Source organism: Ursus maritimus, unplaced genomic scaffold (genome assembly GCF_017311325.1).
Source record: "Ursus maritimus isolate PB19 unplaced genomic scaffold, ASM1731132v1 scaffold_36, whole genome shotgun sequence".
In the NCBI taxonomy this organism is placed as follows: Eukaryota; Metazoa; Chordata; class Mammalia; order Carnivora; family Ursidae; genus Ursus; species Ursus maritimus.
Window position 1 is genome coordinate 12,735,927 of NW_024426230.1, and position 18,945 is coordinate 12,754,871.

The following is an 18,945-nucleotide window of genomic DNA, read 5'->3' on the forward strand; positions in this document are numbered from 1 at the left end:
ATGCAGTGTTTTTTGCATTTCAGCACTAGAAAAAATTTATTTCATAGAAAGTTTCACCTATTCTAAAGGCCTTAAATAAAGCAGCGTCGGATTCAATATATTCCTGGGGTTTTTCCTTTATTTCTTTTTCTTTTTTTTCAAGATTTAGTAAGATGTTTTTAAGATTCAGTATTTGGAAGGGTGTTGGTGGGGGCGAAGAGAAAATGTGTAGGAATTTTTAAACCACAGTCGTCCCCGTATTCCTAATTACCCAGTGCAAAATTCTCCTACCCTTTATTGGTGGCGAATTTCCGTAGTCCCTTCCACAGGCGGCCACAGGTAACTCTCAATGTTACGGAGCTGTTAGGATCCACAGTCAATGAACAGCAGAACCTCTCTTTGAACCCAGCTTTCCTCATTCCAAAATCAGTGTGCTTTCCTTTTTGCCACCAGCAAAATACAACTGGCTATCACTTTGCATATATATGTATGCAAATACATATGTGGGTGTATATATACACACACACATATATATGATTTTATCTATTTATATGAGAGAGAGAGAAATTATGTGAGAGACAGAGAGAGCACAAGCAGGGGGAGGAGCAGAGCGAGAAGCAGGCTCCTCACTGAGCAGGGAGCCCGACGTGGGGCTTGATCCCAGGATCCTGGGATGACCTGAGCTGAAGGCAGATGCTTAACAAACTGAGCCACCCAGGTGCCCCTATATATATATTTTTTAAGATTCGATTTATTTATTTCTTTGTTTGTTTGTTTGTTTAAGAGAGGGAGAGGGAGAGAATGCCAAACAGGCCCCATGCCCAGCAAGGAGCGTGAGCAGGGGCTTGACTCACCAGCCTGAGATCATGACCTGAGCGGAAATCAAGAGTCAGACACTTAACCAAACTTCCCCACTCAGGTGCTCCCATCACTTTGCTCTTAAACAACTTGTTAACTCTTTCCTTTTTACACAAGAATCATGGCTTTAGTGTTGTTGTTGGTGTTGTTGTTGTTGTTTTAATAAATGAAAGGACTGACAGATAAATATACCACAACCATACATTTTATCATTTGGTGACACATTTATCCCAAACCTCAGTTTTGCCTAGAAAGAAAAACCCATTATGAAAAATGAGTATTGGGGCTCCTGGGTGGCTCAGTCGTTAAGCATCTGCCTTCAGCTCAGGGCGTGATCCCCACGTTCTGGGATGGAGCCCCACATCAAGCTCCTTTGCTAGGAGCCTGCTTCTTCCTCTCCCACTCCCCCTGCTTGTGTTCCCTCTCTCGCTGGCTGTCTCTCTCTCTCTCTGTCAAATAAATAAATAAAATCTTAAAAAAAAAAAAAAAAAGAAAAGAAAAATGAGTATTGTGGTAGAGGCCAAGGGCCAGAGAGAAAATCCAGGTCCTAAAGATTCAGGGAGTGGCCAGAAACTTATAATAACAATAGAAAAGAAAACTGCAGGCACAGAGTAGACTACACCAAAAAAGGGCATAAAAGAGTTAAATAGTAAAATTCTAGCATCCTGCAGCCGATATGCTTCCTACAGCCCAGAAGCGCCAATCAGAGAATTGTAGACCTTTCTAGGTGGGATCAGTGCCCCCTCCTCCGAAGGTGCTCCCGGCTCGGACACTTGTCTCCTTTCCCCCTGCCTCCCCGCCCCCATCGCACTCTAAACAACATCAGCAACGGAAAGGTCAGGGCGGGCTGTAAAACCCGGCTCGCCGCTGCAGACGCTGTGTCGGCGGAGAGGGAGCCTGGGGAGTGGAAAGCCACTGCCCCGGGAAGCGGAATTCTCCGAGGAGTGAACAGCTGCAGCTGGCATTGCACACTCGGCGTGCCGCACAGACACACGCGCATAAGTCATAGCATCACAGACTCTCATTTCGAAAAGGATGGTTCCAATTGGTGTTCTAAGCCAGCTATCTGAAATGCGCAAATCCTTGTCTGAACCTCCGTAGTCGAATGCTCTCCATTTGAGCAATTCCTTGCCTAAATTACATTCACTTAAATCTGCCTTTATCTTGAAATCCATTAGTCCCCGCTCTGGCTGGTGCCGGTAGATTTAATAGCAAACAATAACAGTAAGATAGATCTTTCCTAAGGCCTGGCTCCCAATACATAATAACAAGGAGAAACCCTAGGTCCTCCCCGCCCCTCTAGTTCCACCATCTCTTACTAACACACGGTACAGAGGGCACACATACCGGCGCCGTTGCTTTTCCGATGATGGCGTTGATGTTATCAGTGATTGTCCCTCTTTTTTTCACAGTTTCTGAAAACGTCTCTTAAAGTGGAAAAAACGATGCTGACAAATCTCTGAACAAGAGCAATCCAACCTTGTAGGGTCACCTTCTTTTTGCAAAAGGAACCGCTAGAGGAAGAAAAAAAAAAGTCTCAGTTATTTAATGCTTGAAGTTGCCTTGGAAAGTGGTCTGACACACCCTCTTCTCTTTGGAATCAGAGCTGCTTTTAAACAAAGTAGGTATATTACTTCAAAAAGAAGACATAGCAACAGAATGTTTTTAAAAAAGTAGGTATAAATCGATCTGCTAGCGTGTGTGTGTGTGTGTGTGTGTGTGTGTGTGTGTGTAAACAGAGAGTGAGTTGGATCTCTCAGGTGTTCACTTTCCCGTGTGCCTAACCTAATACATTCTGCTGCAATTTCAGGCCAGTTCCAGTCCAGACTGCAGCCAAAATGGACCACAGCTCCTCATACCTTCACACCCTCCTCCCCATCTCTTCTTCCTTTGTAGGTCTTTGAGGAACTTTCTTTTCCTATAGGAAGTTTCCCTTAGCCTTTGGAGATTTCATTCTCAAATCTTTTATAAATTGAGCTATCTTTTTCTGGGAAATAGGGCTTCAGAAAAATGGAGATGTAATATTCATCGCCTCTATCTAATGATGAAATTAAAGAGGGAGATCCTGAAGTTTATAAAGGGGTAGAATTTTTATTTTTTCTTAACACTGGATTTCTTCTGGCTCATCTTCTTCTGTCAAGTGTAGTCATCCCCGTCCTTATTGTAAACCAGTAAAGATCAGGGCACTCACTGTTACTGATGAGCATATTAACTTGTTCGGGTATAAAGAACTAAATGACCCAGAGTAAACTTACTGAGAAGAAATTTCCCAAGAAAAGGCTAGATTTCCTCTTGTCACTTCCCCTGAAGATGGGTTTGGTTCTAATTCAGGGCCAGGAATGAAGGTTTATGAACTCCCCAAACCCAGGCCCATCCCCAGTCATCCCAGTGGAAAAAGTGTTAGAAGCCTGATGCTCTTCTCAAACCAGTCTCTCAGCTCAGGACCCTCTGGGAATGTTCAAACCCAGTCCACCCAGGCCTGGTCGAACACTGTTGCTTCACGCATGCATACACATTTCACATCCATTTCCTTTTTTATATTATGTTAGTCACCATACAGTACATCCCTGGTTTCTGATGTAAAGTTCGATGATTCATTAGTTGCGTATAACACCCAGTGCACCATGCAATACGTGCCCTCCTTACTACCCATCACCAGTCTATCCCATTCCCCCACCCCCCTCCCCTCTGTAGCCCTCAGTTTGTTTCTCATAGTCCATAGTCTCTCATGTTTCATTCCCCCTTCTGACTGCCCTCCCTTTCTTTATCCCTTTCTTCCCCTACCGATCTTCCTAGTTCTTATGTTCCATAGATGAGAGAAAGCATATGATAATTGTCTTTCTCTGCTTGACTTATTTCACTTAGCATTATCTCCTCCAGTGCCATCCATGTTGTAGCAAATGTTGAGAACTCGTTCTTTCTGATAGCAGAGTAATATTCCATTGTATATATGGACCACAACTTCTTAATCCAGTCATCTATTGAAGGGCATCTCGGTTCCTTCCACGATTTAGCTATTGTGGACAATGCTGCTATGATCATTGGGGTGCATATGGCCCTTCTCTTCACTACGTCTGTATCTTTGGGGTAAATACCCAGTAGTGCAATGGCTGGGTCATAGGGTAGCTCAATTTTTAACTTTTAAAGGGACCTCCACACTGTTTTCCAGAGTGGCTGTACCAACTTGCATTCCCACCAACAATGTAGGAGGGATCCCCTTTCTCCACATCCTCTCCAGCAATTGTTGTTTCTTGCCTTGTCAATTTTTGCCATTCTAACTGGCATAAGGTGGTATCTTAGTGTGGTCACATCCATTTCCTGAAGGACTCATGTCTCGACCACTGTACTAGGTGCTGATAAGACAGAGGTGAACAATTTATACAGTCCTTGTCCTCGTGGCAGGTGACAGAAGTAAATAGGCCATTACAGGAGCGTAGTTAGACCACACTGTGGTGGGGAAACAGGAGTGCTGGGCAAACATTGAGCTGATCCCCTGATGCTGAGCTAGGCTCAGGGGACTGTCAGGAAAAACCTCTCTGAGGAGGACATGTTTGAATCAAGGTCTGAAAGATCCTTTGAAGAGGGAACAAGTGTGAAGAACTAGAAAGACTTTGATGCCTTTAAAGAACTGGGGGAGGTTCACTGTAACTGACTGTACTGTGTGTGGAGGGGAGGGGAGATTCGGTGAGTGTGGGGCATTGAGAGGAAAGCGTGGTTCAAATCAAGAAATGAGACTGAATAGTTATGTCCCACATAGGGAAGTTTGGGCACGAGTCTGTGAGTAGTGGGTAGCCACTGCAGGTGGTAAGCAGATGAGCAATGTGATCAGACATGTGTCATATAACATCCCTGTGAGTACCGCATGGAGAAAAGTAAACATAGAAGCAAGGAGGAGACTGCAGTAACCCAGCCAAGAGAAGACAGTGGCCCATGACTGGCCCAGAGTCTCCGGGAATCATTATGTCTTCCCTCTTTCATCCCCTGATGAAGATAAATCTCTGTAGGGTGCGTCAATTTGTTACTGATGTTACTAGTGTTTCTTATTATATGTATTGTATGATGTTTTGACATCTTGGGGCCTTGTGGACAGGGGAAGGACAGCCCTTGCCGGGTTTTGCTAATTCCTTGAGATAGCAACTTGCCTCCCAGCACACCTTTCACAAGCAAACTAACCAATCCAGAGCCTGTGTCAAAAACCACCTCCTCTCTCTCACTTTTGTACTGCTGGAGGCAATATTCCTTTGCCCTCCTCACCCTGGGGCCAGGTACTGGGCAACTAGGGACCACCCCTACAGCCCAGAGCCTACTGAAATCAGTCCAACTATCCAACCCTATGCCCCATCGGCTGCTTTTCCTGCCTTACTCATTCCTTCCACACAAACCATAAAGAAAGGTTTTTGCTTGTGTTTCTCCTTGATCCTTCTGCCTCCTGCCTGACCCTGGCGCTTCCCCACATGGCCCTGCGTGGTGGGGCATGCCCTCTCCTCTTCAGACCAGTGAGTCATGAATCACCTTTTCAATGGCAAATGTCTCCTGATCTGTTGTCTGAATAAAGACAAAATCCTGGGTATGTTTTAAAACAAGTTGTATCTCACCTAGGTGAGCCCTGTGATAAGAAAGTCTTGAGAATCCATGACTAGTTATCTTTAGACCTAAAGAAGGTCTTCATTACTGCTCTTACGTGCTACCCTACTACGTCATCCACCATAGTTTTACCAGTCTTGGAGGAGAGTTCATGGTCTTTTGTGAATCTTAAATATAGATAGTATTAGATTTAACAATTTGGAGGTCATTGGTGGCCTTGATGCAAAGAGTTTCAGTAGAATGCTGGAGCAAATGCTGATAAGAGTAAGTTTAAAGGAGACTGGGGGTGGGGTACCTGGGTGGCTCAGTCAGTTAAGCATCTGCCTTCGGCTCAGGTCATGATCCTAGGGTCCTGGGATGGAGCCCCCTCCCGATGCCCCAAGTTGGGATCCCTGCTCAGCGGGGATTCTGCTTCTCCCTCTGCCCTTCCCCCTGCTCGTGCTCTCTCTCTTTCTCTCTCAAATAAATAAATCTTTTTTTTTTTTTAAAAAAGGAGACTGGGGTAGGGTATCTCCTTTGACCATGAAAGAATTAGCAGCAACAGGAATCACCCTTCAACTACAAACAAACAACTATATGCTTGATAAAATAGATGAAACAATGGTTTTCAGACATTGGACAAAGGCAGCACAGGACTGTGATCACTGAGAGAAGGGAAACAAATGGGATGAGCTTTATGATCTCCCAGCTTACTCTTTAGAGCCAGTTTTCAGGCCATACTGTCGGGAAGAGGAACCCAAAGAACCTAACACTCCTACTGAATTGAAGAGATTAAGATCAAAGTTTGAGAATATCAAGATAGCTAGAACTTAGAAGGCAACATACTGAAAAGCAGGTGCTTCACAGAGAAAAGCTCTGAAGATATCCAGAGGAGTCTTCTTGAGTCTTTGGCTAAGTATGGATCTACACATAAATGTGAGAAACTCCCCAAGGCTGGGAAAGGAACAAGTGCTGGAGACCGCACAGTGCTGGAAGGTACGCATGTTTCCACCAACCAAAATGAAGAGATCCCATCATACATTGGTTGAAGTCCTCAGAAGGATCATGCCTTAGTGATGGAACTAAATTAGTCCAAAATAAAGCCTGTTCTGGACCCACTCTAAGAAAGCTTAAAATCAAGTCTGAAAGGGATTAAAATTATCCACAAGTACCTTGATTGGACACCAGAAAAAATTTCAACAATCTTTAATGGAATACAACACAATACAGTAACAAGTAAATCAAAATTCACAATTCTTTATCCAGTTGAAAATTACCAGGCCTTTAAAGAATCAGTGAAATATGATGTACAATCAGATTAAAAGGCGATCAATAGAAACAGAACCAGAAATGACAGAAAATCATGGAATTCATAAACAAGGACCTTAAAATGAGTATTATAAATCTTATAAACATGATCAAAGGTATCAAGAGAAACATAAACTCGATTTGGAGAGAAATGGAAGATATATATTTTTAAAAGACCCAAATAAAATTTTTAGAAATAAAAAGTACAATACTGAAAAGATAAGTGAACTTTAAGACACTGCAAAAGAAACTAAACAACGCATCATAATCAAATTGTTAAAACCCAGTGATAATGGAAAAAATCTTTAAAGCAGCCTGGGGAAACAACACATGTTACAAAAAGAGAAATAAAGATAAAGAACGACAGCAGACTTCACACCAGAAGCCCCACAGGCCAGAAGACAAACAGCACAACATCTTTAAAGTGCTGAAAGAAACAAAAACATATCAATCCAGAATCCTATGCCGAGTGAAAATATTTTTCAAAAATAAAAGCAAAATAGGGGTGCCTGGGTGGCTCAGTCATTAAGCGTCTGCCTTGGGCTCAGGGTGTGATCCCAGGGTCTTGGGATCGAGCCCCGCATCGGGTTCCCTGCTCCGCTGGGAGCCTGCTTCTTCCTCTCCCACTCCCCCTGCTTGTGTTCCCTCTCTCGCTGGCTGTCTCTCTCTCTGTCAAATAAATAAATAAAATCTTAAAAAAATAAAATGAAAGCAAAATAAAAAGATTTTAAGACTGGGGCACCTGGGTGGCTCAGTTGGTTAAAGCATCCGTCTCCTTTTTTTTTTTTTTTTTTTTAAGATTTATTTATTTGACAGATAGAGACAGCCAGCGAGAGAGGGAACACAAGCAGGGGGAGTGGGAGAGGAAGAAGCAGGCTCCCAGCGGAGGAGCCCGATGTGGGACTCGATCCCAGAACGCCAGGATCACGCCCTGAGCCAAAGGCAGACGCCTAACGACTATGCTACCCAGGCGCCACTCCATCTCTTGATTTCAGCTCAGGTCATGATCTCAGGGTATTGAGATCAAGCCCAGTGTCAGGCTCTGTGCTCAGCAGGGAGACTGCTTGAGATTCTCTCTCCCTCTCCCTTTGCCCCCCTCTCCCCATGTGCACGTGTGCGTGTGCACGTGGACTCTCTCACTCTCTTTCAAATAAATTAATTTAAAAATTAAGACTGCTGTTAAACTGTGCTCACAAGACCCCACCACTGTGGCAAGTGAGGTTGACTCTGCTGCTCAGCATAGTTTTCTCACAAGACTTTTAGGATCAAGCAATTCCTGGCCAAGAAACAAAAGCAGAATCATCCCATTCCCTAATGGATTTGGATGAAAACTGGTAAGAAAATCAGGTACAACTCTAAGAGGAAACCCTGGAGAAGAACCAGCTTGGGTCTCTGAGGAATAGCCCATGAGATGAGACACATATTTATGCTGTATTCAGGTCACTAGTATTTTACTATATCAAGCGGAAAACATCACCACTCTCTGAACAGTTGGACAAGTTTTACTGGGAAAATAATTTTTTTCTTTGTTTCTGTGCTTTCCTACTAGTACGTTGGTTCAGTAATAATGATGTGAGAACTTCTGTTTGAAAGAAAATTTTAAGACCAACAAAAGCTGAGAAAGTTTATGGCAGGAATCCTATGTCAAAAGAAATAATAAAGGATTCTTGGATCTACACAATGAAGAATGACAGAAATGGTAAATATGTGCACAAATATGAAAGTTTTTCTTATTTAAAAAAACAACCTTTTTTGGGGCGCCTGGGTGGCTCAGTCAGTTAAGCGTCTGCCTTCAGCTCAGGTCATGATCCCACGGTCCTGGGATCGAGCCCCACATCGGGTTCCTTGCTCACCAGGGAGCCTGCTTCTCCCTCTGCCTGCTTCTGCCTGTCACTCCCCCTGCTTGTGCTCACTCTCTCTGGCAAATAAATAAATAAAATCTTTAAAAAAAAAAACCAACCTTTTTAAAAGATTTATTTATTTATTTATTTATTTATTTATTTATTTATGTATTTATGTATTTTGAGAGAGAGGGAGAGAGTGAGCACAAAGGGGGGGAGCAGCAGAGGGAGAGGGAGAAGCAGACTCCCTGCTGAGCAAGGAACCTGATGTGGGGCTTGATGCCAGGACTCAAGCTGAAGGCAGTTGCTTAACTGACTGAGCCACCCAGGTGCCCCTAAAAAACTCTTTAAAACATAATTCATTATCTAGAGCAAAACTAACAACAATGCATTGCAGGATTTATGGCATACAGAGAAGTAAAACATATGAAAACAACAGCACCAAGGAAGAAGAATTTGGAAATATACTGTTGTAAGGTTCTTAAATTATATGTGATACGGTATAATATTTTTCAAAACTGAACTGTGATAAATTAAAGATGTAGACTACAGTCCCTAGAAAAACCATTAATTTATAAAACTCATAATCCAATAGTGGAGATAAAATGGAATCATAAAAAAAAAGCCTTCATTTAATGCAAGGAAAGCAGGATAAAAGGTATATGTGGACATTTTGGGGGTGATGGAAATGTTCTGTATCTTAATTGTGGTTGTTGTCATATGACTACTTACATTTTTCAAAATTCAACAAACTGGTGTATTTTATTGTAGGTAAATTCTACCTCAATGAAGATGATAACAAGAGAGAATGGGAGGAGAGAAATCGAACACCGTGAGTATAGGCAAGTATTTAAAGAGTTTTGCCAAAAGGGGATAATCGTTGGCAAGGGAAGAGGATCAAGAGAAAATAGTTTTATATTTAAAATGGGGAGATAGCAGCATGTTTATATGCTGGTGGGAATGATGCAGTTGAGAGGGAAAAATTGATAATGTAGGAGCAAAAGAGCAAAGTTGCTGGAGTGATATCCTTGAGGTAGACTGGAGCAGAGACCATTCATCTATGGTAACAGGTGGGAAGACAGAGAACATAAGCAAGCACCTGCTCTTAAGGCTGTGTTGTGGTAGAAATCTACAGGGTCTCTCTTCTGGTTATTTCAGTTTTCACAGTGAAATAGGAAGCTGAGTGTCAGAATGGGGTAGAGGGAGAGATGGGAGGTTGATGAGAAACAACATGGTATGAAACAGTCAAGGAGGATACTGGGAGAGTGAATGGTCTAGAGATACCTAGCATGATGGCCTAGAAACACTAAGGACTCATTTCAAGCTAGTGGCCATAAAGTGAGGCCAGTCAGTGTGCTTCTGTGTGTTTCTCCGGCCATATTGTGATGGCCGCAGGGGCAGAGCAGATGGAGCGTTGGATTCAACAGGTGTTATAGTTTTGCCTTGAGTACAATGAAGTGAGAGGGGTCAGGAGGCTGAGGCTATGTTCAAGTGAGTGATGATAATGCTTGTTGAGGAATTTAAGTAGGGTAAGGAGGAAAGTGAGGGCATCAAAGGACTGGGGCATAATGAAGTGTGGAAGGACCAATGGATAAGAATCAGAAGCCTTGAAGATGTACATTCCACGTCAGTCAACAATCCGTATTTAGGAATTTGTCCTTAAGAAATATTGATGCAGGGGCGCCTGGGTGGCTTAGTCGCTAAGCGTCTGTCTTCGGCTCAGGGCGTGATCCCGGCGTTATGGGATCGAGCCCCACATCGGGCTCCTCCGCTATGAGCCTGCTTCTTCCTCTCCCACTTCCCCTGCTTGTGTTCCCTCTCTCACTGGATGTGTGTTTCTCTCTCTGTCAAATAAATAAATAAACTCTTAAAAAAAAAAGAAATATTGATGCAGATGCACCTGTAAGAATGTTCCTTTCAGTATTTTATGTAACAGTGAAATTTATACTACATAATACAGCTCTATAAATACTTATCAGTTGAGAGTTGGTTAAATAAATCATGGTCCTAGATTAAAAACGGGTTTTGTGTGGTTGTGTGATTATCTGTCAGGTCATAGACAAGGCTATCCCGGGGCTTTAGCTGGAAGCTGGAGTGATGAATTTATTCTCTGGCATTCCAAATTACTGTTGTTTGTCCTTCCATTGCTCTAATACCCATATGATGATATAACTAGACTCCCTAGAATAATAAATAACAAAGTAAACGAGAATGCAATTAGTCCTTGCAGTGGTTTTTATCACCTACGGATTAGTCATGAGATTAGTCTCCACAGAACTAGCCCTCAAATTCAGGGGTAAACACGGTGCCCTTTCTCATTCCTGATGATCACTGCTCATGGAGTGTTCTGGTGCCCTCCTACCTGCCTGTAAAGTTGGGTGTTGACCACTCTCCCAAACGTCACCAAGAGCCTGTTGTATAGGTGCTGTTCAAAGAAATGGGAAAAGAGCTAGCTCCTCTTTTCTGGAGACTGTAGCATAAAATGGATAGTATAGGTAGTGTATATTTTATAGTATGAAATGTCACAATGTGGCATTACTTCTGGAAATGTAAAGGAAGAATAATAAATAATATCTGTAAGCGTGCATATTTGGTCATACACCAGACACTTGAGAACACAAATGTGGCAGATTGTTTCACTATTCAAAATGTCCACTGCCCCTCCCTCCCTGTTCATAGTAAGCTTGAACATGAGACTGCTTTAGAGACTTCAATGTGGGAAGTGATATATGCCCATTTCACTCAGAAGCTTTAACAGCCATTGTATGATTCTGCCATGTTCTCTTTCTCCTCTGAAATGTATTATATGGGGGAGTAGTCCTTCTGCTTAGGTCTCAGAAGGAAAACAGAGCAGGGCTGCAGGGACATGTAACATATGTGTGAGAAACAATACTTTGTAATTAAGCCACTGAGGTGTTGGGGTTACAGGTTTTGTGAAACTTAGTCCAAGCTGATTGCTATGACAAACTAAACAAATTGAACACTACACTGGATGTATGTAAAAGCTTTAAGTACCTCCTATAGAAGGGAGTAAGGACTGCATTTATTCAGTGCTAACTATCACACGCTCTTCATGCATTTAATACTCACATTAACCATATGTGATACACGGTATTATCTGTAGATGACGATCGAAGGAACCAGGGCTAATAGTAATTGCACACAATTAGTGTGACACCCAACATTCAATTGTTTCTTCCCAAATCCAAGATCAATTAATTTCCCAAGTCCATATTCTTTCCACTCTCTCACACTGCCTTCTGCGTGAAGGAATTCCGAGTTTAGTTGCAGCTTTGGATAGGATGGACCTAGGTGAATTCTTTATTTGTATTCCAACCAGTGAAGGAAAACTTTGTAGACAAGGCAGGAGTTCTACAATTGGAACCGTTTGCAGAAAGAAAAAGAGCTAATGACTTAAAGAGAAGGACATTTCCTAGCAAAACAGTCTAAAACCATGTTCCAAGGCAGAAGTGTGCTGGCTAGATGATGAAACCCAAAAGACTGCTTGGAGGGGCCCTGAGAAGACCAAGCTTAAGCGTGTCTGTTGTGGGGAGTGAGGCAGTCTTGCTGAAGACCTCCTAGAAACAGGATGAATGGGAAAGGAGGACCTTGTTAAAGCGACCATAGATAGGTATGTTCACAGGGTTAAGGGTCAATTCAAAGAGAATTGATTTGGATTTTTTTTGGTAAATATTTTGGCCTTTGTCTTTCTTACATGCAATGATGATCTCTTATCACGTCTGTGCAGAACTATGGAGTCATTAGTTGCTAAGAAGTTAAAGTTCTCATCTTCTTTGGAGCCTGAATCCCCACACTTAAGCTCCTCAGCCTCCCTCTCTGGTCTACAAATCTATGTGATGGCTGAGGCATCACATAGTGACAAGGATGGGAAAAGTTCGTATCAAACAGTTGGCAAAGGTACCTCTTCAGAGAGACTGAAAGCAACTGAACATTCTAAAATCAATTGAGAATAAATCATTCCTCTGCCGTCTAAGGTTTCACACACATGGGTTTTAGCCGGTGAGCTTTCAAAAGTCCATGATTTACCGCAAGCTGGTGAATTACAGCTTCCCTGGAAACAATATTGCCCTGTTTGAACTGATGCCAACTTTGAAACAAACAGTCAGCATCTTCTAAGTCCTTTTGTCCCGTGTCATAGTCTGGTTTTTACCTTGCTAAGGGCAGAAATGGTTGTGGTTCCCAATGCATGACTCTTGATGGAGGAACAATGTGAGGCTGCAATGAAGAAGAAACTGAAGGATAAAGGGGACTTGTTCTTTCCAAATATATATAATCTCTGTCATTTCTCTTTGTGGTTATAATTTGCAATGATACAAATGAGATTCCCCCCCCCTTGCACGTTTAATCATTTACTTGAGTCTCCTGCTCTTTACACCACAGTATTAGCAAGAGATCAAGCGTCATATGAAAATAACTATATTTAAAAGCACAGCTTATTTATACATTTCTGTATTTTCCATATTACCTTACAAAGAAAATACATTAATTTTAGAGTGAGAAAGCCAATATCCTCCCAGTCTTTCTCATTAAGAGAAAAGAACTGAATATTCCCCAAATCTGCTTCATGCCCACTTATATATGTATCACAAGCATGTTTGGAATACTTAGCTACTTAAAATGTAAAGGTTAGTAAGACAGTTGTGGAATCAGGTTGTTCATTTGTTGGGCATACCTAAAGTGTTTGAGTACATATCCACGTTCCTCTCAATCAGTGACAAGTTAGGTGAAGAAAAGAGAACATTCTTGTAATGTTTCCAGGACAACAAAATTCGGGGAGCTCTATTTTATTCATTTAGGTCCCTCTGGTCCCCCACACACCCAAATTGATAAGATGATTATCTTAAGGTAATGTTTTATCTACCAATATAGAAAATAAGGAAATCCTACGCCATCTCTATGTTTTCACTTTATACGTAACATTCCCTGCAGTGAATTACAAGCACAGTTGAACACTTGGTCAGACAAATGACTGAAGCCATCAGTGTGATTAGGCAGTAAAAACAGCTTCCCAGGAGAAGCAGTTACTTCTTTACTAACCATACCAGGTTTCTTTTGTCTTTTCCTGGTATGCTGTGTTTCTTGCTCTGTATTTCAATTTTATTGTAAAAAAACAAAACACAACAAAACAAAAAACCCTCTCTTGTCGTTGCACTAATACTTCTCTGACAATTTCAGACCCTGACATATGATGATTCAGGTTGCCTCTAGTTGAGAATTTACCTCCCAAGTTTAATGTAAATGTAAGCTGATAACTTCTTTAAGAGGGAGAGCTGCTTGCTCAACGCACTATCCTTCAATAAATCTGGAGGAGGAAGGGTAACAGACATCTCAGGTGAGACATTCAAGAGCTCTTTTAATGGATTGTTTGGCACTTTTGTCTCTAGTTTAATTTGCAGACAGCCTCCATTCCCCTCTGAGTGAATTCTGCCAAGTACGCTATCCAGCCCCTAGGAAAGAAGGAAGGGGGGGGGCAGTTGGTATTGGAAGGAAAGAAAAGGGACAGTCCAATTCAGAGCTTTTAGCTAGGAAATCCATTTGAAAACCTGTTGACTCATAAAGGACCACCCAGTCAGAATACAGAAGGAAATTAAGCATGACCAAGGTCCCCTCAAATGTTCCTCCCGTAACACTCTACTCACAGAGGCTATAGTGAAACTATAGTCGCTTTTGAAATTACATGACCTCAATAAGACCTAGAGATTTTTATTGGCCCATAGGGCAGGGTATTGAAGAGAAAATGTTCTTTGACCTATAAAATATGACGATGTTACTTTTCTGGATAAACAATAAAAACTTTCCGCTGAACATGGTTGGAAAAAATAAGAACCCCCATGTTTTTGAAATTTGGGGATATGTGTGTGACTAATCGATTCTTCCTGGTTAAATCACCACTCTGTGGGTCAGCATTGAAGGCGATACTGTTTGTTTCTTTGGTGAGCTTATAGACTGAGTAGCATGAATGGTGGGTAGAAAGGAGAAAGGGGAATGTCATATACCTTTAGTTACTAGTCTGGATTGGGGGTTTGGTAGTGAGTTGAACGATGCAGAATTGGAATTCTAATAATAATTAAGGAACCATTTAGTAAATCCCCTCCCACATATGACTTGGAAAATGATGAGTGACCTGGAGCAATAAAATTTCTCATGCAGATCTTGAATAGTAAACAATGCAGTCACATCCATAGAAATAATCCTGGGGGAGGGAGACTACTTTCTCACCATCTCAAAAGCTCCTCTGACTCTCTGTTGTTCATGTTTACAGATTACCTGCCTAGGCTGGTTAACTGAAACACGCAGGACAGATCAACTTGGTTAACAAACTATTTAACCGTGCTAAGCCCAAAATTATCCTGCCTGAACATTTTATGCCTAAGTCTAAAATGGTTTAATGTTGTAGTGTGTGTGTGTGTGTGTGTGTGTGTGTGTGTGTGTGTCAGAGGCAAGTTAATTGTGTGTGTAAAAGGCAAGGGAACAAGAAACATCTAAACACCATTGTTAGAAGGGAAGGTGTAGGTTAACCTGGGCTCAAATAACTTCCTTCTAACCCATCAGTAGCACATTATCTAAGATTCTAAAGTGCTAAATTGGTCAGATAAGAGACTTGCTAAGATGTAAGATCCTTTGAACAATGAGGAAAGAAAATTGAAGTGAAAATTGCAATCTCCACCCACAAGAGACTTAAGTGAGATGAAGTGAAAAGTGTTTACAATGAAAGAAAAGAGGGAAAATGTGAAGAGGATGATATTTAATAATAAAGATAACACTGGAGACCCAGGAAGGAGGAAGATGACTGGGGAAAGGGCCAGCAAAGCCAAAGCCATAAAGCTCCACGGGGGCCTGGGCCTGGGGGTTGGGAAAGCTTAGGGGAGCTTATCAGAGTCAGCAGTGACTTTGCCAAATGCCCAGTGGACAATTGGTGTCAAGACAGCAGCAGCAGATGTTTTTCTGGAAGAAGAATGGTGGAATGATAGTCACGGGAAAATATTGTGCCCTGCACCAAGAGGAGTGTTTCACTGACAGCTGGACAAGATGCACACAAACAGACACAGGGCAACACAGAGCCTGTGCGCTCAAGCCGGATGTTTGGTACAGGAGGAGAGAGGGAGGGGGCAAGGAAAAAACAGACACAGAAAGATGCTAAAGAACATGTCTCTTAGAGAAGCATCTGGAAGGTAACCAGGACTACCATCTGGGAGAAATAAAACATGAAGAATGGGAAACTGTTCCCACCATGCAGTGCAATAGGTAGGATCTGGAGCTAGAATGCCTGCGTTCAGTCCCTCTCTGTCACCTCCTAGCTGTGTAACCCTGGACAGGTTACTTATAACCTCTTTGGCCTTTAGTTTCCTCATCTGTAAAGTGGGACTAGCAGTACCATCTCATGGGTTTGTTGTGAAAACTGAATGAGTTTATCGAGTAAAAGAACTTAATATTGCCTGGGATCCAGGAAACATAAATAAATGTTAGAAACTACTGTGATATCATGTGAGCAGCTTCTGTGAGTGGCCCTGAGGTATCCATAAGACTGGTTTATGGGGGGCACCTCGGTGGCTCAGTCGGTTAAGCATCTCCCTTTAGCTCAGATCATGATCTCAGGGTCCTGGGATAGAGCCCCACATTAGGCTCTCTGCTCAGCGGGGAGTCTGCTTCTCCCTCTCCCTTTGTGCTCTCTCTCCCTCTCTTGCTTTCTCTCCATAAGTAAATAAAATCTTTAAATAAAAAAAGACTAGTTTATGAGGGGTTGGATAGTATATACATTGTCACATCAAAATTACAATCGTCCTCTTTAAGGGCAGTTTGCAGGGTGGCTACGTGTGGGTTAAACAAAGGATGATGATAACATTTTAGGAGGTTTACAACTGCTTTCGACAATTCACTTACTCCCACCCATTGAGCCTCAGTTTCTATCTGTAAAATGGGGGTATGATATATACAATATGTAAGGTTTCTGTGAGATGAACTGTGAAAGTGTCTAGAACAATGCCTGGTACACAGTAAGTTTCAAAACAGACAGTGAATCCCCTTTGTGATGTTGGGATGGGTGGCAGGTTTAAAATACTCTCATCTAGGGAGGGAGATCCTAACTGCTCTCCCAGCTGCCCATAGAGAGGCCTTGGATTTAGCTTCTCTTGTCAATGCCTAGAAGAACTGATCTTTCAGGTCACACAGAAAACTGACATTCATTTTTCACAGCTTGTCTCAGGTGTGAACAGAAGAAAAATGACAGCCTGAGTCTCTAAAATGGGTCAGTGGTGATGGGAATATATTTTTAACTCTTCCTGCAGTTTTTCCTCTCTAAAAGAAGGGGCTTAAAGAAAAGGAGCAAGAGGAAGCAGGGAACAGTTTCTACATCATGGGTCCTGATGCTAATGTCACAGGAAATTTCTGCCCCCCTCCTGCCCAGGATACCAGCTGGCTTGCTGGTGGGCATCCTGCCATGGCTTTGACCACCTCACTGGGAAGCAGGTCTTTCTTATCGTGGTTGGACCTCCCGATGAATTTGGCTGAGGACATGCTCTCCCAGAGCCTCCTGGGAAGAGGGTCTCTTCATGATTCAGACCCTTCAGTAGAGTCCTCATATTCAATAGGCTCTCTCCACTTTGCACACACCAAGACCTACTTCCTCTGTAACTCCAGGAAAAGAAAAGGCAAGAAACTGAACAGGTGGTGATTTTGCACTTTCTCCCGAATACTCAGGTCTTTGCCACCACCAATAGCCGAAGACAAAGCTACAGATCTTTACCTCCATTCTTGGAGAAAACACTCCTTCTGGAGGAAGAGCATGGAAGAGCCAAGTACCCAGCCAGCTAACCACAGGGGCATGTCCGAGCCAGGGCCGTCTTCAGAAATCCTTTCCTCCTTTTCTTTCCCATCTGCTCTGCCAGGGCTAACTGGGAAGCCCCCAGGGCGGTTTCCAATATATGTCTTACAATGTCCAGGCTCCCTCCCCAGCAATCATTTATTAGAAAGAGGTTTTATGATACAAATTTGATAATCTCCCATGCACACTGGCACTGTTCTAATTGAAGTTGTAAGCCCATAAAATTCAAGCCTTTTGTCTTCCTGAAGGCCACAAGGTTTAAAAAGGTTTAAAAAGATACTATTGTCCTCTCTAACACCCACGACATTGTCACCAGGGACTGATTAAACAGAGTCCTGAATTGAAACAGTGCGGATTTTGTCTAGGTCCTTTTCAGGCCTGACAATGCCCTTTTCAGTTCCCAAGACAAAAGGAGGTTTAAGGATCGAGATTCTTCTGAGATAACCGCATCCATATGGAAGGCAAGGTGGCCAGCAGCTGAGACCCAAACACCCCACTCCCTTCCCCCTCCGTCCCCTCTCTCTCCCCACCCCCCAAAATTCCAGGTGATAACACTGCTTTGGCCACCCTACCTCCTGGGGGGGGGAGCGCGGAAGAAAAGAGCGTCTCAAACTGGCCCAGTGCCTACTCCCCACAGGCCTCACTGAGCCCTTGCTCCCTTCCCTGGATCTGACGCCTGAACCGACTCTCCTCAAGCACGTCCCCTTGCAGTGGGCACCAGGGAGGCAGGGCAGCCCTTCTCTGGGAGGGTAAACACGTGCATAGGAAACTCTACAGCTGCGAATACCGAGGCAAAGGGTAGTTACAAATTCCAAGGGTGGAACCCTAGATCTCTAAACTTCAAGGGCATCGGAACCTCGGGTGAAATGAGACCCACCAGCAGATCCCACACCTATGTTGGCCTACCCAGGCTCTCCAAAGCGGTCTTCCCTCAGCTGGCAGCCCCGAGGAAGGTCATTTCCCCACCACTCTTTGATTTCTTCAATGGGCTACCTCCCTCCCCATTCCACTTCAGCCAGGTGTAGAGCTAAGAAGAGGGAGGAAATCACAGATGCCAAGCGAGGCACTCGCAGGCTTAATTGGGATTTATAAATTCTCCGGGTGCTCGGGTGCTCCTCGGGTCCAGAAAAGGACAGCTTGCGACCAGGCCTGAGCTGCTCCAACGCAGTATGCTCTGCCCCCAGCCCAGCTGGCACGTCCCCAGAGAGTCCTTGTGGGGAAGCTTGTTATGTCCTATCTGGCCAACTGGGTTGACTTTTGCTGTCTGAAATACCAGCAGCTTCGGGAGCCCAGAGGGGCTTCCAAGTCACCTCCCGCCACCTCCCACCGACAGGGATCCCAGGGTTTCCTTGGCTTCTTCCCCCGCACCTCCCTCCCTCCACCCCTTCCCCCAATATCTTCCTAAAGCTGCGTCGGGACTGGGACCTGCCCTTCCACCCAACCCCGGGTGGGGAGAGTGGACTGGCGCCCAGTACTCCGGTCCGGGAGTTCCAGCTACGTTCCAGACAGGCGCTCAGGGGACCCAACCCTACACATTTTATTCTCGCACCACAA

The 18,945-nt window shown here is 43.4% G+C and overlaps 1 pseudogene; it reads left to right on the top strand.

The window, feature by feature from the left end:
* The first annotated feature begins 6,318 nt into the window (after positions 1-6,318).
* Positions 6,319-8,104, top strand: LOC103666487 (annotated as a pseudogene).
* The last annotated feature ends 10,841 nt before the right edge of the window (positions 8,105-18,945 follow it).